The sequence below is a fragment of the Mauremys reevesii genome, linkage group 6 (assembly GCF_016161935.1).
Source record: "Mauremys reevesii isolate NIE-2019 linkage group 6, ASM1616193v1, whole genome shotgun sequence".
Lineage (NCBI taxonomy): Eukaryota > Metazoa > Chordata > Testudines > Geoemydidae > Mauremys > Mauremys reevesii.
Window position 1 is genome coordinate 96,386,276 of NC_052628.1, and position 26,906 is coordinate 96,413,181.

The 26,906-nt window shown below is 39.7% G+C and overlaps 1 protein-coding gene and 1 non-coding gene across 8 annotated transcripts in view; one reads left to right on the plus strand and one right to left on the minus strand.

Moving 5' to 3' along the window:
* The window catches only part of TLE4 (TLE family member 4, transcriptional corepressor), a 115,431-nt gene that overhangs the window by 64,109 nt on the left and 24,416 nt on the right, over nt 1-26,906 (plus strand). The gene's annotated exons all lie outside the window — the stretch shown is intronic.
* On the minus strand, nt 24,453-24,554 carry LOC120408789. Its single transcript, XR_005600966.1, has one exon. It is a non-coding gene; the product is annotated as a U6 spliceosomal RNA (small nuclear RNA).

Sequence of the window (26,906 nt, forward strand, 5' to 3'; positions counted from 1 at the left end):
TTCTAGTAGGCATAAGAATAAGCCTAAACAGGCACTATCAAGTATGAAATGGGGGTGGGGGAATGTATTTCTGGCCATGGCTCCCAAAGGAATAAAACGTTTGTGTACATTTAACAGTTATAACAAATTTTCAGTCAACTTTCTAATTTTTATTTAAAAATGTAATTTACTACTAGGGCTGGTCAAATAGCAGAAAAATATTAATTGAATAAATCTGACATAGGTGTGTGGTAATATTGCCAAGCCTAATAGCCAGATGACCAAATTTACTGCCCAGGTAGTTACAAAATATTGGTTGTAAGGTCAATCACATTGTCCAGGGGGATGACACAGCTGATAACTCACTGTCATCACCCTTTATTCCACTTGACAAAAAGCTTCTGGGGAAGGGTAAGGTGTCAGGATTCTTACCTGAGTTCTCTGCTCTGGAGTTTTGTCTGTCATATTATCTTCTGGCTAGTAGGTGTCTGATTAAATTTTAATCCTTCCTCCCCAAGCTCTTCCCTGGCTACTCTCGGTTCCCCCTGCTCACCTCCAAGTCCCTTGGATGCAATGATGAAAGGGGGTGTTTCTTTGGTCTTTGTTGCTGCAGGTCGGGTGTGTCTTCTACTCTACTCTTTCCCCAGCCTGCCTTAACTGCCACTGACAACTTAGATCAATTTCATTGTGCTGTGACTTGGCGGATTGTCAGTTTTATTGTTGGCCACAAGGGTGTCTGAATATCAGCCATGAACTGTCGGTTTTCACTGTGAGCAGCAGAGGCGCTGCAGCTGTCTGTCTGCAGACTTGCAAAGACAACACTGCATTAGTTTTTCTGTCTATTTAAGTTCTCTTCCACAAGGGTTAGAAGCAGAAGTTTTGTTATTAAACAAAAGCTTAGGTGGTACAGGAGTTAATGACACTGCATCTCCTACTCACTCTGGACAAATAGTTCAGTGACTTTTTTTTTAAAACTCTGATTAAAATAAATATATATGTGTGTGTGTGTGTATGTGTGTGTATATATATATGTATGTGTATGTGTATATATATATGTATGTATATGTAAATCTGTACACATTAGACTAAAATTATCCAGGTATTTTCCTCTATCTGTATCGTCTAATTAATCTGAAGCCACAATGAAACTTCACTGTTTTCTCATGAGTTACGTATGCACATTTGCAAAATACACATACATACACAAAACTGAATGGAGTTCTATTAACATATAATACACTAATCACTATATTAAAATAGTATAGTGCTAATAGTACAGAATAAATCTTGCTTCCCTATTCTCCCTCCTCATCCATCCAAAAAAAAAAAGAGGTGGGGGCTATACACTATATTTTGTATTCATGCTGGAAAGGTAAATTGTTTTGCAATTATGTGGAGTGATTCAATGAATGATCATACATACGGCTAGAGAGACTGAGAGAAAGGTGTGACTATTTTGTACTGATTTATTATGGAATGATAGCTATAAATAGATGTTTGTCTTGTATAGTGTTCAAATTATGAGTTGGACTGTGTCAGCTTTTAGGGCTTGCTGCCAGCTTTGCAAGGTGAAATAGTTTGCTAATTTCCTTAAATGTTTTCAGTGATGCCCAGAGTAGCAGTTAGTCGCTTGTTCTATTGATCTGTCCTCCCTTAAGTGGCTCCTGGTTAAGAGAGGCTTTTATGATTGTCTGCTGTGTGACTTGAGATGGTTTTTATCAGCCAGAACGTGCCAGTTGCCAGCAGCTGGAGACTGTGTGCTTGTATGAAATAATTTATTCATGCAGGATAATGCTCCTTAACATTTAACAGGTAATGAACGTGACATAAATTTCCTTCTTGCTTTTAATTTTTCCCTTTCCTCTTCTAATGTGCAAACAGGCAGCTCTGGTACTCTAAATAATAAGTAATTTTTGGCCATCTGTCAAAAGGAAATTTCAATACAAATTTAAATTAATGGTGCCTGAAATTTTTTATAGCTCCTCTAAAAGCCTCTAATGTGCAGAAAATCCTGAATCTGCTGGTAGTAATTAGTGTAGCATGTAATGAGGATATGGGCAACATTATACAGCCCCAGTGTAACGTTTTGATATGGTAGCAAAATTTTGATTTATACAAGGTTGTGTGGCTGGGTTTAATTGTGAGAGAAACTTTAAAGTGTTTTCTTGACGATATAGATTATTAAGCAGGGCAGATCTTAGAATAGCTCATAAAATATAAATTTATGCTTTACTGTAAGATTCAGGTAATTAGGGTACTTTTACCTATTGGTATAAAAAAGGAAGAAAGGAATTCAGTCGTATGCGTCTCTCTCCCCCCCTTTGTATTAAAAAAAAAAAAAAAAAAATTCTGTTGCCACTGATTCCAGGGCTCTTGACCTGTCAGCCGGTTGTCTTCATTGAACTTGCCTTCCATAATTACACTGGCCTTTACCATACATTTAATTCTGACTGGGGACGAAGGTAACAGTTGATTTCACTAACACTGGAGAATTTAAATTTGAATCCATACAGAGGGATCCACTGTATGAAATTACTCCCTACAGGTAAGAAGGAGGGTGTGGGTCATGAGAGGGGAAGAGAAGGGATAGGTAATACTTCTTACACACAAGATTTTATAGACTCTTCGGGGAATGTGGTTTTAAAAAAAACCTCATTCACGTCCTTGCTGAACATTAAAGCCAAAATCAATGGTTGGAACTGTGAAGTAAGGCAGGCGGACATCAAAAGCCAGTTCTTGAGGCAGTGGTGCAAACAAGAAAGGCACAATCATATTGCAGTTTATATCACCCTTCTAAATGGAACATTTTCTGCCTGATAAACCAAACCAGACTTGGATCCTTCCAGACTCATCTCTGGGGTAAGCAGATGACTATTGAAACTAATTAGGAACCTTCTAGAAAACCATCAGATTGTCCAGCATCAGCACAATAGGGTCCAGGGAGGAAGAAAGCTTTTGGAGCGTTCTGATTTTTTTTGTTGGATTTAGTCTTCAGAATCCTTTACAAAGTTAAAGTATAGAAAAACTCAGTACTCAGTAAAATGGGTCATGAGAACTCTGTGTACAGATACAAAGACAGCAGGATAAACAAAAGGGAGAGGTGAATCACAGGGGCATGTCTAGAAGTGCTGATGTCTCAAGGACTGTGATAGAGCATAGACCTTTTTAAATTTAAATTTACCTTTTACAAAATATTCTCTGACTCCTTCTCGCAAGTATTAAAACTCAATGGGGGTTATTTTTAAAAGCTATTCCTAAGCACTTTGCAATGGAAAAACTTGATGGCAAATTGTTCCAGGATTTTTCCATGCCTATAGAAATTGTTCAAATAGGATACCTGGCTCTTCTCCTAATGTCCCCCCACAATCCAGCCAGATTTCCCCTAACAAGAGGTAGCAGGTTCTCTTCTGTTCCCTAACAAAATTGCCTGTAGCAAAATTATCCTGTAAGGAAACTGAGGAAGTATGTGGGGAGAAAAGTACCATCTGGCTGGGAGCAAGCGATGTAAGTTTAATGGTCTCTCCCTCCTGTGTAGCTTTCTCTATGCTATGACACCTACAAGAAATGGGCCAACTGTGGGTCGGCTGTGTTGTGGGACAGTCAGAGATAGCTGATGGTATTCGTTGTCTTTGTACATTTTTATAAAAGCATTTTGAACCATCATTTTGGGCATATAGCTAAACTATGTAACTGTGTGGTTCTGCTACTATTAGCCTCCTACTCCCTATTGCTTATTACACTCGTTTCATCTTGTTTCAAATTGGATTGTAAGTTTTTTTGGAACAGAGCCCATGTCTGTATTTATACAGTGTCTAGTACAGCGGGGTCCCAATTCTGCCTGTGGCTTGTGGACACTACTGCAATTAGAAATAAGCAATAATAATAAATCATTAAAAGTTGCAATCATATTGTTGGAATAAAAGTCTGAGTTCATAGAATATCAGGGTTGGAAGGGACCTCAGGAGGTCATCTAGTCCAACCCCCTGCTCAAAGAAGGACCAATCCCCAACTAAATCATCCCAGCCAGGGCTTTGTCAAGCCTGACCTTAAAAACCTCTAAGGAAGGAGATTCCACCACCTCCCTAGGTAACCCATTCCAGTGCTTCACCACCCTCCGAGTGAAAAAGTTTTTCCTAATATCCAACCTAAACCTCCCCCACTGCAACTTGAGACTGTTACTCCTTGTTCTGTCATCTGGTACCACTGAGAACAGTCTAGATCCATCCTCTTTGGAACCCCCTTTCAAGTAGTTGAAAGCAGCTATCAAATCCCCCCTCATTCTTCTCTTTTGGAGACTAAATAATCCCAGTTCCCTCAGCCTCCCCTCATAAATCATGTACTCCAGCCCCTTAATCATTTTTTGTTGCCCTCTGCTGGACTCTTTCTTGTAGAGTGGGGCCCAAAACTAGACACAGTACTGCAGATGAATAGAGGGGAATGATCACGTCCCTCGATCTGCTGGCAGTGCCCCCTACTTATACAGCCCAAAATGCCATTGGCCTTCTTGGCAAAGCACACGGTCGACTCATATCAGCTTCTCGTCCACTGTAACCCCTAGATCCTTTTCTGCAGAACTGCTGCCTAGCCACTCGGTCCCTAGTCTGTAACAGTGCATGGGATTCTTCCGTTCTAAGTGCATGACTCTGCACTTGTCATTGTTGAACCTCATCAGGTTTCTTTTGGCCCAGTCCTCCAATTTGTCTAGGTCCCTCTGTATCCTGTCTCTACCCTCCAGCATATCTACCACTTTATATATAAGCATTTATTGAGTATAAATAATTTTAAAGATACCCCATAATATGTCTCTAAAACAAGTACAGAATTTATTTTATTTTCTTTTTATCACACGAACTCCACTCATTTGAAAAGTACTGCAGATGTGGGTTAAATTAAAAATATCACCATTTGAGCTGATGTAGAAGTGTTTTTCACTTTTCTCCCTATCACTGTTTCTTTTTGTGTTGTACATAAAACGTGCATTTTTATAAAAAAAATGCAATGATCAGCATATGTTTTGTTTTTTACATTAGTGATATGCTCATTTTATGTTGAGCATATTTGAGCTACACTTCGCTCCACAAAGGACTTGTTGAATTTTCACTAGGCACACTGATATTTTTGAGTAGACATATCAAAGTGTAATTAGTAACTTTTTTGTTATGTTGGCTTGTGATACAGTAATTTGTTCAGTATTAATTGATATCTGCCTCTGGGTATGTAGACAGTGCAGAATGTAACAGGTGCCCTAATTCTCGAAAATGTGTTGTAATTGTTTGTTTGTGGAACAGATGAATAAATATCTTTGGGGCATAGCTGGTCCTCAGGTGGTGAACATGAACGGATTAATGAAGTGATTGGGTGAGACATGCTTGTGTTTTGCAGTCTCGTCCAGTAACTGTCTGCTGAAGCAGAACAAATATTAATTAGCAGGGCCCTGTTTGTTTTCTTGGTCTATCTTACATAGCTGATTTTTGGCATTTCTTTTAAAACAAATAAAACTTCCATTGTTTGATTAGTAACACGTCACTACATTTGTAATTTTTAAACAAATTATTTAAAACAGCAAATGTTATCTCCAGGTCAATAGCTCCCTTACAGATTTTTTTTAAAAACTCACTTTTGCATTTTTCTTTCATTTGGTGTCATATCACTTGACTTTTTAAATGAAGCCATTGGAGTATATTTGTTCAGCGTGGAGCATTAATAGTAACAGCATGTAATCTAGTTTCAAAAAAGTTAGCTTCTCAGGCTATTTTTGATGATTTTGTCTCCTGTATATCGTATATTGAACTCCTTTTCCTTACACTGTATACAAACTATACACCACCCTTTTACCCCATCATATTCTATCAGAAGAATTGCCTGCAGTGACAATTTCTGGTGGCTGCAGTATGCCACAGTGCATATATTGGGTGAACTCATACAATGCTCATCACTATCAAACTTTATTTTGCCACTCAGTGATTTAGAGTAACTCAAATATTCTCTCTCCAGATGCTCATATCACCCAGGAAGCAAACACTTAAGTGGGTTGTAATTTCTAACCTGAGCAGTCATGTCTAATTATTTCCGTGGCAAAAGACTGTGACATTAGTAATATAAAATTATGACTTCACATGATAGAGTAGAAAAAGAAGTTTGCTGGAGTGAAGAGGTGTTGAGGTGGCTGAAGAGGTCTTCTTGAACACAGTATCTTCAATAATGCACTATTTTGGAGAAGAGTTTTTCTGTACTGTATTCCTTGAAGTTGAAATATAAATGTACAGTCACAATTAGTGTTTTAGATGTTGTTGTTCAAGATTTGCCACAATTTATTCATAGTGAACAAAACCAGAATGAACAGCATACTTTTTTCTTCATGTTCAAATAGCTTTTAGTCTAAGTGAAGGAGGAAAATAGGTAGTATTGATTAAACTTTATCAAAGCAATATCCAGAAGTGAGTCGATTGCTTTCTGTTTTAGAGGTTTCTCTCATCTTCATGACTTTTTTTTTTTCTACCTTGAGCAGTTAGTGTGTAATTTTAAATTCTCTTAAAATACTCCATGGATCTCAGTTATTTTGAAATGTCCTTTATTTTAATGCAAAATAATAGATCCATCAGAAACTCTAAACACTTCTTAAAAGGAAAAAATAAAGAAGGAAGGGGAGAGAAATCACCTTCAGCTGCCAAGTGGTAGAAAAAAAATCAAAACTTCCTAACTTCATCTGACCATAAGTCATTGAGCACTAATAGCAGGTTAATATTTGTATTAAATTACACTTACTGCATTGTCTCCCACAGTGAAGCAGAAGTATGTTCCCGGTAGCACTCCTGTCTTCTGTTGTCAGCTTCTTAGACCATTTCTTCCAATGTCTTCCAAAGTCAAAGTGTTTTCGTGAGCTATTATAGAGAATTCATAAGTACATTGTGAATTACAAAGTGTTAATTTTTGGGGGTGATGGGAGGGGCAAAGAAGGGGGGCAGAATAAGTATCCCCGTCAGTAAGCACCAGCCAATGAGAGGAATTTCCAAGGAAGTTATACCACCTGTCCCCATCTTCTCTTCCCAATACTGTTCTAATTAAGCTAAATAATTAAATAAATAAACTTTGTGTGACTTATTTTATATAGCAATTTTAAAAGTTCTGTGTTTTCTTGAGTGACATTTGGCCTTTTGAAGAACAAAATAAAATTGGAAATGCTAATGTTTTTCAGCCAACTAAGGGAAGAAAATAAAAATGTCACCATGGCAACAAAGCTGCTTTCTAGATGGCTTCCTAAGATATGCCTGAACTAGAAGCAGATGTCTGATTTGAGAATCTTGCCTCCTTCAATGTAAACAAATAACTTCTAGGCAGGTGTTGGAAATAATATGGAAATCCTATTAAGGGGCCCTGGGTTTCTGTCAGTCAGGAAGTCCCTGCCACAAAAGAGTTGGTTGTCTGAATAAAAGAGACAGAGTAAATTCTCATTAGGCTTTAGCTTTTCCCAGGAAATGATTGTCTCTGCGTGTTCCTTCTGTGAATCTGAATGTAAGCAATTTCTTCTATTGATCTATTCTGCCAGTATTCTCTTTTCCCCTCTCTTTTTTGGATTAACACTTGATATGTGCTGCTGCTCTAAGAGTTGTGACATTTATGATTTTAACCCCCAACCCGCCGCCCCCCCCAACACACCATCTCCCTATTTCTCTCTTCCTTCTCCCCCCCCCCAAATCAGATTGCAGGCCTCTTCAGGGCGAATAAACTCAGATTAAGCCAAGGATTGAAAATAAGGTATGGGCGAGGCGGAGTAGCCGAATCGTAGGTGGTTTATTACTCTAGGATTTCTGTGAATTTATAGATTATGTTGTAGTCCCTGACACTGTAACACTGAACATTGCATGAACAAAGGATTTTTTTTTTCCTTTTACAAGGACCACAAAGTTTTGAGGTATGTGCTGCTTTTTTGTGATGGAGTTGAAAACCTGTTTTTTTTGTTTTGTGTTTTTCCCCATCTAAAATTGCCAAGGAAGTGTGTGGTATCCAGAGTCAATCTATAGATTTTATTATTTATTTTATTTATAATGCAGTAGGACCATGAAGCTTCAGTCATGGATGGGGCACCATCGTGTTACACACTCTATAAATACAAGAGTTCATTTACTTGCAGCCCATAGGTCAGAATTTTAACATGGGCCTTTCTGAAACTGAAGCTCAGGAAGTGCTTTTGAGCCTTTCTAGGCTGAAAACAGAGACAATTTTTTTCTCCTCCTTTTTTTTCTTTTCTTTTTTTTGTGTGCATAGGATGTGCATAGCGATGTTCTTAATAATACTCAGAGGGTTAAATGTAGATAAACACAAAACAAGGCTTCTGAAAAGCCTCGCTATTATCATGCAGCATTTCTCGGACTATAGTCCCCGAGACGCACTTCATAAAGCCAATAAAGCGCACACTGGTGGTCTCCAGTTGCCCTAGCAACAGACCATAGGGCACAGTGTATGTGAAATGCATGAACATCTGTGAATTAATCTTTTTTAGTTTGTTCTTTTCTTGGCACTGATTGGGCCACTCTGGCTTGTGCTTGTGACATTGCGTGAGGAGGGATAAACTGAAGAGTTCCCCTGGGCCCTGCCCTAAGTGGTTGGCAGAATGGAAAGTGAAGTGAGATTTATCCAGGCAGTGCTTTCAGTAGTTGAGGGATTTAGCCTGACAGCACTCTCGATGGGACGTTATTAGCTTACTTTCTGCTGCGCGGGGAAATGAATAAAAAAAAATTCTAGTAAATCTAGGCATTATTGGGTTTGTTGGTCCGCTGTGAAAAAATAATCTGACGAGAAAATTGAAATAATCACTTGTGTTTATATCACAATTTACTGGACCTTACCACTCTTCTGCTTTGTTCTTATTGGATTATAGCAAAAAAAAATATTGGGCTGGTTTGAAGGAAACCATGGAACAGAAACATAAAACAAAAATCTGTGTTGATAACAGAATGGAGAGGAGGTTTCTCATGACTTCATGTTAAGGATTCAAATCTAGGCGAGTAAGGGATTTTTTGGGGTGGGGTGAGTGGAGGTGTTCAGATATGGTATACAGAAATTACTTAACACGATAGCATCAAGGTAGTTAGCTTCTAGAAGTCTTATGAGTTCCTCTTTCACTTCCTCCTCTCCATCACCCCTTGGGCACATTACACTGCAAATTTTGTGTTCAGCTCCTAGAGTCAATACCAGATGCTCACTTGTAAACTGCTTGGCTTACCCTTGTCATTTTCCACTGTCTCTGAGAGGACTGTAGGGGGAACACTGTGTACGTCATATAATCAGCTAATGCTGGATGCAATCAGTATTTTAATGAAGTATTGAAAGTGAAATGCTGCTTTAATCTGCTAATTGCATTAAGAGGACAACAGAGTGTTCTGTATCGCTCTTTCCTTTGGAGCTACAAGCTTTCAAAGAGTACTGAGGTGCTTTTAAGTGAGGCATTACAGCCAGTTGGACGCTACATGTTTGCATACGAATATTAACAAGCACAGCTGTACCTTGGGTTTTCTGTCTCTTGAGAGGCAATGAATGCAGCTGTGGAGGTTTCATTAATACGTACTTATGAGCAAAGGGGGGGAAGCAATTTCAGCAAGGTTTGCTCACTTTACTACATAGCTGCCTGTCGTAGCTGAACTTGAAGGTAAACAGTGCAATGAAGCTAAAGTACACGAAGACCTTTTTATTTCAAAAGATAATATTGCCTTTGCTCTATTTATCTTTTTATATAAATAGTACAGGAAACTACCTTTTGAAATTTCCCTATTTCATAAGCGCCGCTTTTGGGGCTAAGATGGAATCTGTTCACTTATCACAGAAGCACAGGTGTATGAAGGACAGGTTGGGAGGGGTCACTCTTGATCTCAATCTTTTCAGTCAGAAAGGGGTGTCTGTGTAAGAGTGTGGCTTTGTGTTTAGCATAGGCTGCACGTAATGCAAATCTTTGTCATTGCAGCCACATCCTGTTTAGTTCTCTGCTCACTTTATTGCAAAACCAAATGGCCAGACTGTATAGAGGTTGACCACTCTTTTTATACTAATCATTGCAAAATTTCAGCTAAATAAGCAAATTTTAACCTAAACGGCATGTAACTATGCCTTGTGAGGCTCCACTCCCAGCGTTTAGGAAATCATTGTGGATGGATTGCAATAAAAATATCATGCATATTTTTTTTGGCCTATGCTTGCAGTAGGTATGTTGAATCCTTATCTGTAGATGCTGTGTTTCTATTAACTGCCTCCATCACTATTTTTCAGGGTTTATTTATTTAAAATATCAAACCAGAATTAATTTTTGCCCCAAGGAAGTGTTTGGTTTGGATGCCTTTTTCCTGGTCTGAAAAAAATAATTGTTAAAATAACCTGCAAATGTGTGGGGTTTTTTTTGTTTTGTTTTTATTTATTTATTTTAAAGTGTGAGCTATTTATCAGCTTCTGGGCTTTATGCAGTAAGGTAAGAGAGGCATTCAGCACCTGCATAATTTTAAAATAAGCCTCTTAATTATCAATAAGCCCTTTAGAAGAAAGAAACCTTTTGGGCTGCCTTTCCCATGAAGTAAGGAACCATTCTAAATATCCCAGCAGTATACATAAGCTGCATTGGTACCCGCATGAAAGCAGCCTATACAGGGTCAGGTCAGTGACTTGTGAGAAGCACTCTATGGTATAAGCCTTACCAGTGTTGGAAAGGACAGCTCTCTGCTCCATCAAGGGTTCTGTGATAGCTGTGCTATCCCCAGTAATGGTGTATGCTGAACATAGCACTTGGGTGTTCAGCCCTTTAGTCCATCAGTTGATGGGACCAGCAGTAGGGAGAAAATGTAAGTTTTTTTTTTTCTTTTTAAGCATACCCCTCTTCCCTGCTTTATTCACGGTATTTAGCACCAAACTGCACAATTTATTCACCTTACAAACATCTTTGCCTTTCCCCTCTCAACAGTGCTTGATTTCGCATGCTTTTCAGGCTATGAAATGATAACCTTGTATCTGTAAACTGCCTTTCATCTAAATGGCCCCTAAAACAGTCTACACATATTACTGACAGACTGCAGAAACTAAGGCGCTGATCCTGCAGATACTGATGTATGTATTTAACTTTGTGAACATCTGGATTGACTTCGGTAAGGCTCCAAAGGTGGGGTGAGAGTCCACCCAAGCAGCTCACCTTGAAGGATTAGGGCCTAAATATCTAGGAATTGCTGTAGCCACCTCTAGGCTAGAATGCTGAAACTGCTGAACAGACCAATGTACTTTTAGCCAGTTGGAATTGAAAGGGTTGTTACGGATTTAAAGTAACTGCACCTGTATTTCCCCTGGAAGGGTACCCACTTAAAGGTTTCCAGCTCCCAGCCCTCACCAGTTCTGGGCAGAGACCTGCATCTTACACTCTTCTGGGTGGGGTTTTTAAGGTTACACAGCTCCCTGATCAACCCTGTGATATCCCCAGCAAGCCAGTCTGCCGAAAAGGCCAGCATTTGTGTTTAGCTTTCTCCCTGAGGGCTAAGCCAGCATATTGCTGGCAATTACAGGTGATGACACAGGTTCTTCTAAGCAAGCACATTTATTCTTAAGGTAAAAGCATTACAGAGAGAGCATATAAAAACAATAAAAGAACCTACACACAGGTTACAAAACTTACCAGTGGTCACCCCCAACTCCAGCACAGGCCTCTGGTATGTGCCAGTCCTTTAAACCCCACAACTGGGTTTTCCCTGTGGTTACAAGTTCATATCAGCCTTTGGCTCAGGAACCCTGAATGAAGGCTGCAAGTCTGTTTAAGCTTGGTCTTTTTATCCAAAAGTTATTTCTTTGTCTGTTTGATCTCTGGAGAATCCAGTTTGAACCAGAATTTGTGAGACTTCCTGGGAGTTGGTACCTCTCTGGAAGTGTTATAATCTGAGTGATTTGTTTTAATCATCCTGTTGTGTTTTCATTTCCTGGAGGAGCTGTGGTATTTCTCCCCTAGTGAAGTACGTACGGTCCCTGGCCCACAATGATACATATAATAAAATATGGTCTCCCAAGGATATTGCAGGAAGTTTCCCTACCTGCCACCAGGGTAACTGAGATAGGCAGAAAAGACTAAATGGGTTGACCCAGGTAATATACACCTGTCAGTCTGACATTGATCCCGGGCAAGATAATGAAGCGGCTGATATGGAACTTGATTTTAATAAAGAATTAAAGGACGGTAATGTAATTAATGCAAATCAGCATAGGTTTATAGAAAATAAATTTTATCAAACTAATTTGATATCTTTTTTTAAAGAGATTACAAGTTTGGTTGATAACAGTAATAATGATATATTTAGACTTCACTACATATAATGTTGATTTATATATTGATTATATAAGGTTCACTACATATAATGTTGATATATTTAGACTTCTACTAACTCTAGAACAATATAAAATTAACACGGCACATATCAAATGGATTAAAAGCTGGCTAATTGTCAGGTGTCAAAATGTAATTGTAAATGGGAAATCATCATCAAGTGAGTGTTTTTCCAGCGGGGTCCCTAACAGATTGGTCTTGGCCCTATGCTAGTTAACATTTTTATCAATGTCCTGGAAGAAAATATAAAATCATCACTGATAAAATTTGCAGATGACACAAAAATTGGGGGAGTGGTAAATAATGAAGACAGGTCACTGATTCAGAGCAAGCTGAATCTCTTGGTGCATAGGATGCAAGCAAATAATGTACTTTTTAATAGGGCTAAATGTAAATGTATACATCTGAGAACAAGGAATGTAGGCCATACCTACAGAATAGGGGATTCTATCCTGGGAAGCAGTGACTTTTTAAAAAAAAAAATTTGAGGCCGTCCCAATGTGACACTGTAGTCAAAAGGGAATGCATAAACAGGTGAATTTCAAGTAGCGGTGAAGAGGCTATTTTATCTCTGTATTTGGCACAAGTGTCACTTCTGTTGAAATACTGTGTCTGGTTCTGGTACCCACAATTGAAGAAGGATGCTCACAAATTGGAGAAGGTTCAGAAAAGAACCACAAGAATGATTAAAGGATTACAAAACATGCCTTATAGTGGTAGACTCAGAGTTCAATCTAGTTAGTTTAAAAAGAGAAAGTTAAGTGGTGACTTGATTAGTCTGTATATATCTACATGGGAAACATATCTAATAATGGTCTCTTCTAAGCAGACAAAGGTATAACATGATTTGGTGGCTGGAAGTTGAAGCTAGACAAATTCAGGCTGGAAATTTACCAAGGGTTGTGGTGGATTCTCCACCACAGACAATTTTTTAACTCAAGATTGGATGTTTTTCCAGATGATATGCTCTGGGAATTAGTGTGTGGAAATTCTATGGCCTGTGTTATACAGAAGGTCAGATTGGATCATAGCGGTTCCTTCCGGTCTTGGGCATCTGATATATCTATGAACAGAAATATGTTGGTTAGAATTTGGCCAATACAGTGAGATGAACACCCCACTAAGAAAATTGTGATGTGATCCTTAATTATAAAGCCAAAACTGTGCAGTTTAATGTGAAATATGGTAAGAATTGCTGTTACCATTTTGCTAAAATTTAAAACAACCAGATAGTCTCTTTGGGAAAACTAGCTACTTAGCTTGCACCACTACTACTGTAGATGTCAAAAATAAAATATTCATAAGTGTTTTTGATACTGTGTTCTAGCTCAAGTTATGTATCTCACCAACTCTAAACTGAGACGTCTGTGTAAACTGTTCTTAGGAAAAAAACAGTGGTGTGTATATACACAGTGTTACTCCTGCCAATAATGTGATTTAAAGCAAAACAAGCACAAACTTTTGTTAACTACCTGATCCTGTTTTTTAAAAAAATGTATTTTAAAATATTGTATTGACGACATAATGAAGTTGTGGCCACAGCCAACAAAAACAAGGAAATTAACATCTGAAGTTGGCTGCTGCTTCCTGTGCACAAAGTGGAGAGAGAATTGTGGTGGAAAATGTAATATTGAGCACTTACCTATCACCTAGTTTTTTGACTAGGGTTTACATGTTCAAAGAGCTGTACAAACATTAATCTTCATGAAAACCCCGTGAGACAAGTACATTTAATACCCATTTTACAGATGGGTGGAGGGGGAAACTGAAACACACAGGTGACTTGCCAGAGAAAACGCACTAAGTCAGAGGCAAAGCTGGGAATAAACTCGTGTGTGCCTGCTTTGTGCCTATGTTCTTTATGACTTGTACCTAGTTTTAAATAATCCCTGGAGATCAGTCTCTACAATTTGCACCTGTGTTACAACCTTAATATTATGTGTATGTTTGTGTGTAAATGAATAATACATTGGGATTAATAAATTCACAGGCATGAGTAGCCAGAACTCTGTTTTACACGGTTCAAAGCCCCTCATCCTCTCTACAGTAATTGTGCCAGGAGCACTGGGCACAGAAGCACCGAACCTACTGAACATTATGCTTTTTAAGGTCATAGGTTACAACTGTCCTCTGCTATGTCAGAGCTTGTCTGTTTCCTCCTCTACAATGAGACAGGCAGTAGTTCCTCAGAAATATTTGAAGAGACATCATTTAGTAGTTTATGTGGAAAGCCTTGAATAATTCACACAACAAATGATTAGACAAGCACTTGTCTATCTGACTGAATTATTCTGCATGTTTGCTGAAGCTGTAAAGCAAGAGAACAGAATTCCCTTCTCCAGAGGGTTTACAGTGGTAGTATTGACCCACCTAGTTATTGGGTTTCAGCCTTTTGTTGACATTGTTGTAAATGAAAGCAGCCTGGACAGGCACTGAGCAGCTGGGCTGGATAATTGTGAAGGATTCATGCTTGTTGCTGTTACCCCCAGTGTTTGTAGTGGGTTGTTTGCTTTGACTTTTGTTGAACTGTTGACAAAAGCATTAGATACAAATGGGAACAAATAAAGTGGTGAGATGCCAGGAGGGCTTGGCAGTAATGCTGGTTTTCATGCTGACTTAAATGGGGAATGTGGACACTTATCTGGATAGGCAATGGAAGGTGTATTTAGTGTTTGCTCTTTTCCTCCCCCCCTCCCCCCTTTCCAATTTCAATTTCTGTTAAACATGTTTTGGCAAATAAAGGTGAATCAAGCATAGTGGAGGCACTATCACCAGTGCCTTAACTCTTTGGCAGTAGGTAATTTTTGGAGCATCTATTTGTGGCTGGGGTTGTTTTACTGGGCAAATCCAGTTCTGTGCATGAAAGGATTAAATGTGAAAAAGGGGGAGTGGAATTGGGGCAGTTGGAGGATTAAATAGAACAGTATACACTGAAATAGTGTAGCCAGCAAAATTGAAGTCATTTACTGGAACACTTTTAATTTGGTTTAAACAAAATACTCTTTTGTATATTCAAATACAGAGTAGCTCAGCTGTTGTGAAGCCAGAAAATTAATGGTATTTTTAGTGAAATAGCAAAAGCATGTCAACAACATAGCTTTGGATGATAATGTTGGCATCCTATCAATGCAGGTTACTGGACAACATCATGTGATTGAAAATGATTGAGCACAGGGGGAAGTTTGGGTATATGGGGAGTTTCTCTGCATGATGCTGGAGATAAGGTGGCCCTGGCTGTGCCCATTTCATCCCCTCCCTGCCAGTGTAGCAATCCATGCTCTTCTTTCTGTCATCTTAACTTCTATCTTGTAGCTCGGCTGTGGGGGAAGATAGTGTCCCTTGCGAAGGCTTTACTGAAGAGAGCTATGTCTTGCATCCCTAGACACAGCCTCAGACTCAGACTTCTGATTTCCTCTGTTTAGGAGCATGTGTGAGCATATTTTTGCCTTGTATCTGAGACTCTTAATGCATTGTCCCCCGGTCTTGTGAGTCATGGGTGGAGGGAAGCGGTCTTGAAGGACTGGGACTTTCTAATTTGATCCTGAAACAGCCAGGGAGCCAGTGGCATGCATGTGCTGCAGCACTGATGGTATATGATCTTGAAGGTCTTTTATCACTCAGCTGTAGAGTTGCTACATATTGCTTGAGCTGAAGCTTTCACATAGTACTCAACCCCATGTAGAGTGAGAGACAGTTCAGTGTGGGAGTATCAAAGATGTAAATCACAGTGGTAGGGGCATCACCTGAGTTGAAAGGGCAGCAGGGTCTCCTGCCTGTCTGAAGATGGTTGTAGGCATTCCTTGCCACTGCTCTATGTCCAGTGTGAGCTGATGTTCCAGCATGAGCAGAACCTTGCAAGGTTTTCTGTCAAAAGTATTTGGCTCCTGCCTTCACACAATTATCACAAAATCCCAGTGTGGGGAGAAAATTGCATGCACTTATAGGGCACCTGGTTCTTTTGATAGTCACTTTTTTTTTTTCCCAGTGCCACAGTAGTAATATTGTTCCTGCTCATATTTTTGTGGCTACAAAGGAAGAGAAGATATGGGAGGATGGGAATAAAATTGCCTTTTACAACTGCCACAGTTGAGGCTCCAGTTCTGCTGCATATATTATGTCTGGGTACTACTGCGTCCACACAAAGCCCCTCTAACTTCAGGTGGTGCAGCAGTCTGCCCACATGCTAAACACTGCGGGATCAGAGGCCAAATTGCTGATTAATCCTACCAATGTAAAAAGAAAGTGAAGAAATATCAAGCATTTCCTGTGCTGGAGGGTTTAGAAGAATTGGTGGTGATGTTACTGTAAATAGATTATGCACAGTGCATCTCAATAGAGCTTCTTCTGCAACAGTATTTTCTCTGGATCTCCAGGGAATATCCTGAACGAGTCTCAGGTGGCCCTAAGAAGTTCTCATAGCAAATTTTAAAACTTGAATGAGGAAAAAGTGAGAAATCGGTTAAAGGTGAACACCTAAACAAAAATAAGTATCGTACCCAGAATTCTGTCTTGAGAGCATTTGGGAAATCCATTTTTGGTAATGAGAAGAGGTAGGGAAACAACTTGTAAATATTCTAGGGCTGTGTCTGTTTCTTAACACAGATGGATCATTCTCTGATTTCATATGAAATCCATTCCTCCTATGTCTGCTGCACAGAGTCAAGGGAGTGGTACTAGAAAAACTTTCAGATTAATCCGCTTTCCCCGAGTGACCTGTAGGTTCTGCACAAAGCAGTCATCTACTCGGAAGAACAATAGACTTGGAAAGTCTGAAACTGAACGCTGGGGCAAGTAGTGTTGTAAAGAGTTTGCGTTCGTGTGGGAATACTGGTGAATGGTCACAGGACCAAGCAGGGGGGAGAGAGAGAGAGAGAGAGAGACATGGTATGTTGCTTAGATCTTGTTTGGTTGTGGCCGCCTTCACATCATAAAGGAATGCATCAAAGTGTAAGATGTTCTGGTGTCAGTTAGGTAGGGAATAGAATCCTAAAGAGACCAAGTAAAAATGAGAGCATAGGTGTGAAAGTGTTCAAGTAATTTAACATGGAAAAGTGTAAAGTAATATGATTAGGGTTGGAAAATGGAAAAAGAGGGATATGCCTGTGGTACACAACCTTATAGCAAAAAAGGTCTTCATTGGCAATTTGTCATGCGCCTCTGGGCTGCACCTAATTTACATATAATTTACATTGGATTGTCATCAGATAAATGCACATGTTCCATCTCTGTTTATGTATAGAGTGCTATAAGTGTGAACAGTGCTTTACACAAAACACAATGAAAAACAACACATAATTTAAGGGCTGCAGTGAAAGGAATGTCAATGGGAAGACTGGCTCTGTATCTGTGAAATCAGCGTATTTGTATGTCTGGTTCTATCTTTGAGGTGGCCACATGCACTATGGAATACAGGTTTGAATTTATTAGGCAGCTGCATGGTTTTGTTTTGTTCACATGCCTGATAGGAAGGGTTTGTTTAAAAAATAAGTACTTCCAAAGAGACGTGCACAAATCGCCGCCGCCTTGCGTGACTGACTGTCTGGCACTCAATTACCATTTATAGAAATTTTGTATATTTCCTTCATGAAACTTTGTTTGGAGTCTTATATGGCAGTCAAATTTTAGATGAATTGTGGCTTCAGTTACTTTAAGTTCAGCGGAAGATAACTTCGTGTCCATTGCAAAAATGTTTTGGTCTTTTACAGTTCACAAGACTATGCCTACATCTAAATTAAGTAGAAACAGTACTTTTGGCCCATGTTGTAAACTGTAGGTTTGTAGCATGACCAGAAGGTAACACATCTGGGCACTAGCAAACCAAGTAGGAATCAAATTTGATAGTTAAGGATCCCTATACAGAAGAAGGATTCATCTTGTTGATATCTTTGGGCAGTAGCTTCATAACTATCCCTGAGAGCAACCAACATGACATTGCATGGGACATGAGACAGTCTCTGGGACCTTTTAACTTTTTAAATTGCGGTAAGGTTTTATAACTTTAAACCAAGCACTTAAATTCCACCTGGAAACCCACAGCAGTGTTTTGTACTTTCAGTGTAAAAGTCCTTCTTAGTAGCATAGAATGTTGGTACCTGCTTAACTTCGCTGTCCTGTTGGTATATGAAGAGAACCATATACCAGTCTTGGCTGGAAGTGACAAAAATGTGGCTAACTATGGTAAGATCTCTATTGAAAAGTAAAGGGCAGGCTCCTCTTACCAACAATAGGAGGAAAAAGTGCATTTGACATGAACGGCTACCAAAGCAGTACATGATCTAACAAGACTCCTTACTTGTGAACCTGTATTACAAATTATAGCCATGCTTCCTTACTGCCATTGTAGCCATTATAACCTTCACCAGCTCTTCTGCTTGTTTACCCCAACTAGCAGCATGATGTCAGTCTTGTCTGGATTGAACCCTCATAGCCAAACCCTAAAGTTAAACACTAACATGCATATTTGGTAACCTAAATTATTGGCCACTCAGGATTTCTGAAAATCAAGTCACTTACGTAAATGTCTGCATATGGGCTTGAGCACCTGACTTTAGGCACCAATTTTGAACATGTTGGTCAGAGTGGTGGGTTGAGAAGATGGAGAGCACATTTCAATATAAAAGTAACTTTTGGGTCCTTTATCTGAACTCAGTAATCAATGTATCTTGGGTTAATTACATTTCTTGGCCCTTTTGACCTCCACCTGTTTGTTTAATCCAGCGTACAGTATTACCTTGTAAATAGGAAACACCCTGAAATTGTCATTTAAGTGAGCTTGTTAATACCAGCTTCTCAGGGTTCATCCCAAACTGGAATGAACACCTTTCATTTTTATAAATAAGTAAATGAAACATTATGGTTTCCAAGACAATCCAGATGAAATATCTGGCTTTACTATAGGAGCTAAACCCACACCAGAGGCATTGTTATCTTTATCCCTGCTGGGTAATTTGTACACTGCAATGGTTTGTTTGGAAACATGCCTGTTGTTGTTTAAAATGTACTTAATGCGAGATTAGAGAACAGAAGCTTTATTTTGTTTTGTTTATACAAGCTCATTTCTAAACCATTTAAAATAAAGAGTTTGAGTATGTATGGTATTTAAAAACCTTTTACATGATGGTTTTTAAAACAGATCAATTTCAGCATTAAAATGTTAGGAATTCAGCCAAGGAAAATTCAACTCAGGATTGTATAACCTAATGATAATGTATTATACCCGTCTTCCTTGAAAGTGATTGTAACAGCAGAGTTGAACCTGGTGAATTACATAATTTAGGAGTGTTTGCCAGAACACTGTTTTAGGCGGATTACTGCAGTCTTTTCTTAACAAAAGCAAGAGGAAAGATGGATCATAATTATGAAGTACTTAAATAAGAGAATAGTCTTCTCAAAGTATCTAAAGATAACTCATTTGAGTAGAACAGAAGGTCATGTATATGAATGCCAGTTATCACACTTAACTACTTGACAGGATGTAGGGGAGTACAAGACATGGAGTTCTGTTTTTCAGTTGCTCTAGCCTGAATTAAAAATTTATTGGCTGCTCATTGCTGACATCAAAACATTTCTAGCTAGACTAAAGTGAGTACTTGACCATGCTTTTAACTTTTAAAAAATTGAGTGACCTGTCTAATGTAAAAAATGAAAGGCACAGCAAAGTAAAAGCTACTGCTGCCTCTTGCATAATTCTTCGATGTTAAAGAGTCTGTTGCACATCAAAAAGTTTGCCCAAGCACTGTTTTATATATTTACCTGCTGTTTTGAAGTAGGTGTGGTATGTATAGTGGATTCACTTTGGGCCCTGCCTTGGATGGTAATGCTTCAAGACTGTTGGAAGAGCTCTTCTCCCATAACTCTATCCACTAGAATCCTTGGTTTAAAGAGCTATTCTTGGGAAAATTCTTTTTTGTAACAAATTGGGCTTTCAGGCCCCAATTCAGAAAAGCACTTAAGCACATGCTTAAATCCCTCAGACTTTTTAGCTACTTTCTGACTTCAGTGAAGTTAAACACATGCCTAAAGTTTAACACATGCTTGAGAGCTTCACTGAATAGGGATAGTTTCCTGAATTAGGGCCTCTTCTGACACAGTTGTTTTATATTCTTAAGAAAATGCTATAGATGAAGTCAGGCACCGGTAATGTGCTTGAATGTTGTTTGGGCTGGAAAGCAGAGCAGTAGTGATCAAAGATTACTTGGCAATATTTCACTGGAATTTCATATAGTATGTTGCATACAAATAAGAGAGATGGATTTCAGCCTTGTTCAATACCACCTGTTCATATTTTTAGCACCCAGTTAATGCAATGATTAGTTAATTAATTCATTGAGTGTTCAGCTTTAAAAGATGGCTGCCCAAATAGTGTAAGGGCAGATCTACACTACAAACTTGTATCAGCACAACTGCGCTGGTAAAACTTTTAATATAATTTTGGATGTCCCAAATCATTTCTTCAGCAGGTCACATTAATAATTGTTTTTATTATTTATATAGAAGTAAAGATACTTTACAGACAGAAAACCAAGGTTTTTGCCTCAAGCAGTTTAGCTGCACCATGGGTGTAAGGGATGAGAGCCACAAATTTGAAAACTGAGACCAGATGCCTTCCCACCCACACCCCCCTGAATGTAACCTGAGGGTATGTCTACACCAGGGGTAGGCAACCTATGGCACGGGTGCCGAAGGCAGCACGGGAGCTGATTTTCAGTGGCACTCACACTGCCTGGGTCCTGGCCACTGGTCCGGGGGGCTCTGCATTTTAATTTAGTTTTAAATGAATCTTCTTAAACATTTTAAAAACCTTATTACATACAATAGTTTAGTTATATATTATAGACTTAGAGAAAGAGACCTTCTAAAAATGTTAAAATGTATTACTGGCACGCAAAACCTTAAATTAGAATGAATAAATGAAGACTTGGCACACCACTTCCAAAAGGTTGCCGACCCCGGTCTACACTATGAAATTAGGTCGAATTTATAGAAGTTGGTTTGTTAGAAATCGTTTTTATACAGTCGATTGTGTGTGTCCCCACACAAAATGCTCTCAGTGCATTAAGTCGGCGGACTGCGTCCACAGTACTGAGGCTAGCATCAGCCTCCAGAGCATTGCACTGTGGGTAGCTGTGAGTAGCTATCCCACAGTTCCTGTAGTCGCCGCTGCCCATTGGGGTTCTGGGTTGAGATCCCAATGCCTGATGGGGCAAAAACAGTGTTGCAGGTGGTTCTGGGTACATGTTGTCAGGCCCCTCCCTCCCTCCGTGAAAGCAACAGCAGACAATCGTTTCGTGCCTTTTTTTCCTGGGTTACCTGAGCAGGCGCCATACCACGGCAAGCATGGAGCCCGCTCAGCTCACTGTCACCGTACGTCTCCTGGGTACTGGCAGACATGGGACTGCATTGATACACAGCAGCAGCTCATTGCCTTTTGGCAGCAGATGATGCATTATGATTGGTAGCTATTGTCGTCATATTCCTGGGTGCTCTTTTAGCCGACCTCAGTGAGATCGGTCAGGGTGCCTGGGCAGACATGGGAGTGACTCAGCCAGGTCATTCCCATCTTCTGCCGAGCACTCAGGAGATGACGATGGCCAGCAGTCCTACTGCACCGTCTTCTGGTGAGCAGCCAGGAGATAATAGCTAGCAATCAAAATGCAGCATTGTGTGCCGAGCACCCAGGAGATGACGATGGCTAGCAGTCGTACTGCACCGTCTGCTGCCAGCCGAAGATGTGAAAGATAGATGGATCAAAACAAGAAATTGACCCGGTTTGTTTTGTGAAATCAACGGCCTGCTAAACCCAGGGTTTGGAGTTCAATCCTTGAGGGGGCCATTCTGTGTGACAGTTGTTTATGCTTCTCCTTGATGCAAAGCCACTCCTTTTTGTTGATTTTAATTCCTTGTAAGCCATGTCGTCAGTCGCCCCTCCCTCTGTCAGAGCAACGGCAGACAATTGTTTTGCGCAAAGCCAGTCGAGGAAGCAATGGCAGCGCGGTGATGAGAGGGACATGGTCATAGACTTCTCACAAAGTACGGGCCAGGCATTGTGCCCCGGCAATGTGCACATCATGCTGATGAGCTCTGCGTGAGCTCTGCAAATACGCTTGCCAAACAGGAAACGAAATTCAAAAGTTCGTGGGCCTTTTCCTGTCTACCTGGCCAGTGCATCTGAGTTGAGAACGCTCTCCAGAGCGGTCACAATGGAGCACTCTGGGATAGCTCCCGGAGGCCAATACCGTCGAATTGCGTCCACACTCCCAATTCGACCCGGCAAGGCTGATTTCAGCGCTAATCCCCTCGTTGGAGGTGGAGTAAAGAAATCTATTTAAAGAGCCCTTTAAGTTGAGAAAAAGGGCTTCATTGTGTGGACGGATCCAGGGTTAAATAGAGGTAACACTGCTAAATTCGACCTAAAGTCGTAGTGTAAACCAGGCCTGAGTTAAAAAGAAAAAGCCAGTTTCAGGGAACTGAAAAGCGGGGAAGGGAAGCAAAGTATTTATTGTTTAGAATGCACACTGAAAGAATTTAAAAGCAATTCCTCGTGAGTCTGCCTTCAGAAATGAGCTGTGTGGTTTTGAAACAAAAGAAAGCTAATTAGTGCTTGGTTATCTCCTGATCAAAGCCGGGAGTCAAATAGGGAGTTCTCATCCCTGGAGGATGTTGCTAGTTCCAATCTTCAGGAAAAAGAGAATCCACTTAACTGTCCCCTGAGTGTACAGCTTGGTCATTTTTGCTTTGAAACCTTTGGCACAGACTTTGTTTTCTGTCTAATAACCTCTATTCCTAGTTCTGATGTGATTTTTACGACCCCCTAGTTGCTTGAGACATTATATTGCACATTCCGCTTGTTTTTTGCTGTATAATATACAATCTGAAATTAAATTGTAAGTATTTTACTGTGCTTAGGTGTGGGGTTGTTTGGTTTTTTTTAGAGCTATAACCAAAAGATTACTTTTTTTCCAAAGGGATTCCTCATTACTTATTATAAATGTTCCTTACATATTGGTTCTTTATACATTAAGGTTTCAAATAAGCATTTAATTGCTCTTTCTGATAGTATAAAACATTCTCTTTTTAGCATTTTCCTACTATTCTAAAACTGTGTTTGTCTAAATTCAGTTGCCATAAAAATGCATTTACCACTAGCGTCCTTGAACCATGCTGGGCTTTGGAATTATTTTGTCAGTCTTCACTTTTTTTGAACAATGCCTAAAGATAGTAAGTGCTTTGCTCCTGAGTTGCAGAATTCAGAGCCAATAAGACAGGCTGATGGCTATCATTCTTTCTGTCTTTCACGGTGGTGAGTCCACAATTAAATTGCTGTATTGAATGCTATGGCTAGTTGAACTGCTTCTCTTATCCTGTGATTGCTCTCCCTCTTACTAGCTCACTCCCAATACTCCCCTCTCTTAGTTTCCATTTTGGTGGTGCTGCTCTACATGTCTCAGGTCTCTGCCGTAGGAAATTGCATGGAAGTTCTGTAACTGGAACCCCTTAACATTTGAGAACAGAAGAGAGGATCTGATGTTTCCTTGGCTTTTGTGGTGTTCTTCGGATTCCCAGAGATGGTTTACCCTCAATTCTTTTGAATCTGTATAACTTTGTGACCTTTGGTTTGTCTGCTTTAGGTCAAAGTAACTGTTGATATTTTATATGTTGGGGCTGCTCTCATACAGACTAATTCTTGATATTGGAATGTATTTTTTCTTCTTTCCAAAACACCAGAAATGCAATTTGTGGTTAAGTTCTGTCTGTGTTCCTTTGCTCTCATGCGTTTATTACTCCAGAATGCTTATTGTTTCAGACATCATTAGGGCTAGAAATCCTTTGCAGCACATGTACACCCTTGGGCTCTCTCACTATGTCACGTCCTCTGTTGCACATACTACCTATAATTGTGTGCTGACATGTCCTTGTGAAACTCTTCATTCTATGCACATTTGTTTTGGAGTATGTTGTCTAGTCTAGGGTGTGCTGAAGCTTTGAATTGGAAGAAATTGAAACGGGTTGGGTGATATAAAAAGGACCCTGTGAATTGCTTTCTGGATTAGAATGGAGGCTGTTTGACTAGGCCTTGGCTGTTGCCATCTGATAACTTCAATATTTACAAGCTGGCAGATGTGGACAAGAGCAGACTTGATGGAAATGCTTCACAAATGTGTGTGCCATCCTTGCACAGGGACCATGCTAATTTCTGTGTTGTACCAATTTTAAAATGTATGCTGCTGAGCTGTAATCGCTGAACCTTGAAGTCCCTATAAACTGATCAGAAAAGCTTTTTATTTTTCCACAACTTTTTTCTAATATTCTACCTCCCATCCATTTCTTTATTCAAACTGCCTTCCTTACCAAAAGATGCCAGTTATCCTTGCTACAGTCCTCCTTGTATGTGTGGTTAGATATCCTTTCCCCCAAACCTGACTTTTGTCTTTGCTTCACAGCTGTGCTCCTTAACTACTTCACTGCTTGTACTTACGTGCGTTGGTTCTTTTTTTTTTCTATCTTTTGACCCTCAACGTGTAAGTAAGGGATTAGGCCTTACCTGTGTTACATCTCTCACAGTCAGTGATTACAGAGGAAGCTGTATTTTAAAGGATTTATTTTAAAGATCCACCTATGAAAGGCTAGCTAGCAGCTGCAGCCATTGCTTTAAACACCTATTTTCCTTGCCATTGTGTGCTTGTACACCAGGAGAGGCCAGAGAAGCAACAGCCCATGCTGATAGAAGTATGCTTCAAAATTGCCTGGTATCTCTGACCTCCACTGTGTAGCCTAGTTTTATAGCAAAACTGAGATGGTACAGGTGTTCAAATACTTGACTAGAATTAGCACGGAGCCAGTTTATGAATGTAGCATTCAGACTGTGGAGTAGTGGTATGTTAATTTTGAATTTATCACCATTATTGTAACTATGATTGAAGATCTAGACTTGGATGCCTTTAGATCATTCCTTCTCATTTAATTAGATTACATTAAATGTTATAGTGGCACTGCCAGAGCAACTAGATCATCAGTGTAAAAAGCATCTTTTGATATTTTGGATATTTTTAATTTTGAAACTATTGGGGTATGGAAAGTTAACTGCTGCACATACGCCATTTTCTTTTTATTCCAGATTTCTTTGACTGTTTAGTTGTTCTGACAGAGACACTAAACATCTGGACTTTGATGTTTTATGTGACAGTCTTATCCACTAATTAACTTCATTAATTTTGCAATTAGTGAAGTAAACTCGTGGGTAAAATGCCATATAAAACATCAGTTTGCCTTTTTAATTATAGATTGTATAAAAAAATAATCATCACAACCTTGGATTATTTAACTCAATCCAAGTAGCCCAGACAGGGCCATGTGATATGAAATAGCTTTGTACTGTGGCTTTCCTAGCTTTTTACACTTAAAAACTACTGAGACAGTCCGTCTGAGTTCTGAGAATCTAGCCACAGAGAAAAAGGAAGCAAACACTGATTCAGTCCGGGTGTGGCTGAGTGGGAGTTAAGGTGCTGATTGGGTAAACAGAGGGAGTGCCTTGAGTTGTGGGCAATGGAAGGTGAAAATATGCAATAAGTTTACTTGAGCCTTGTCTGTACTAGAAAGAAGATACCTGGATAGGTATTCCAGCAAGTCCCCCTAGTGTAGACCCATTTTGATTCCCCCCCCCACTCCTACCCAACATAGCTATGCTAGCAAAAGCCTTGGTGTAGACACAGTTATGCCAACAAACACAGTCCTTTTGCCTGTATGGCTTAATTCATTCAGGGAACTAGTATAAACTACCCTTCCAAAAGAATAATTCTGTGGTATAGGAGGAATATAGGTATAGCTATACTGGCAAACACTTTCTTTTGTAGACAAGGCCATAGACCTCAGTGAATTAAGAGACCCCTTTCATATAAGAGGCACTAGCTAAGCTATAGAATGGCCACTGAAAATGTAAAGGCAGTTTGATGTGGAACAGTTCTGCCTAAAGTCTATAAGGATAACACAAAAATGAAAGGCAGGTTGGTTTGAATTTTGAAGAAGGTAGGAGGGCTCAACTTAAATCAAACAGCAGACTGAGTTCTTGAGGGAAATCATTGAAGCAAGATTTAATAGAATGAGTGGAAAATGCACTGGACTGAGACCTTGGGTGGGTTAATGGTGGAGAGGATGAAAGAATTTTACATCAGAGGAGAGTGGAAGTAACAGGAAGGCAGAAGGAAAAACATGTTCAGATACCACTGAAGGGATCTCTTTTTAACAAGACTCAGTCCATGTCTACATGGCAAACTTTGGTCAATGCATGTTACGGTGGCATAAAATTGCCACCGTATGTTGCTTGTGTGAGTGCATACTTTGCTCCTTGCATCAGCACGGTCTATACTCACCAGGAGTGCTTGTGTCGATGCAAAGTGTGGTGCACCATGGGTAGGTAACCCAGCATGCTACCTGCCACTGTTCAGCGCACTTGTGGGATGTTTTGGCAATGCACGGTGGGGCAGAAATGAGTTTCTCAGGGGTGACTGGGAGCAAGGAGTCAAGTTCCCAGCGTGCAAATGTATCTATCCCATAATGTCATCTTTATCCCATAATTTTCACGCCTTTTTAA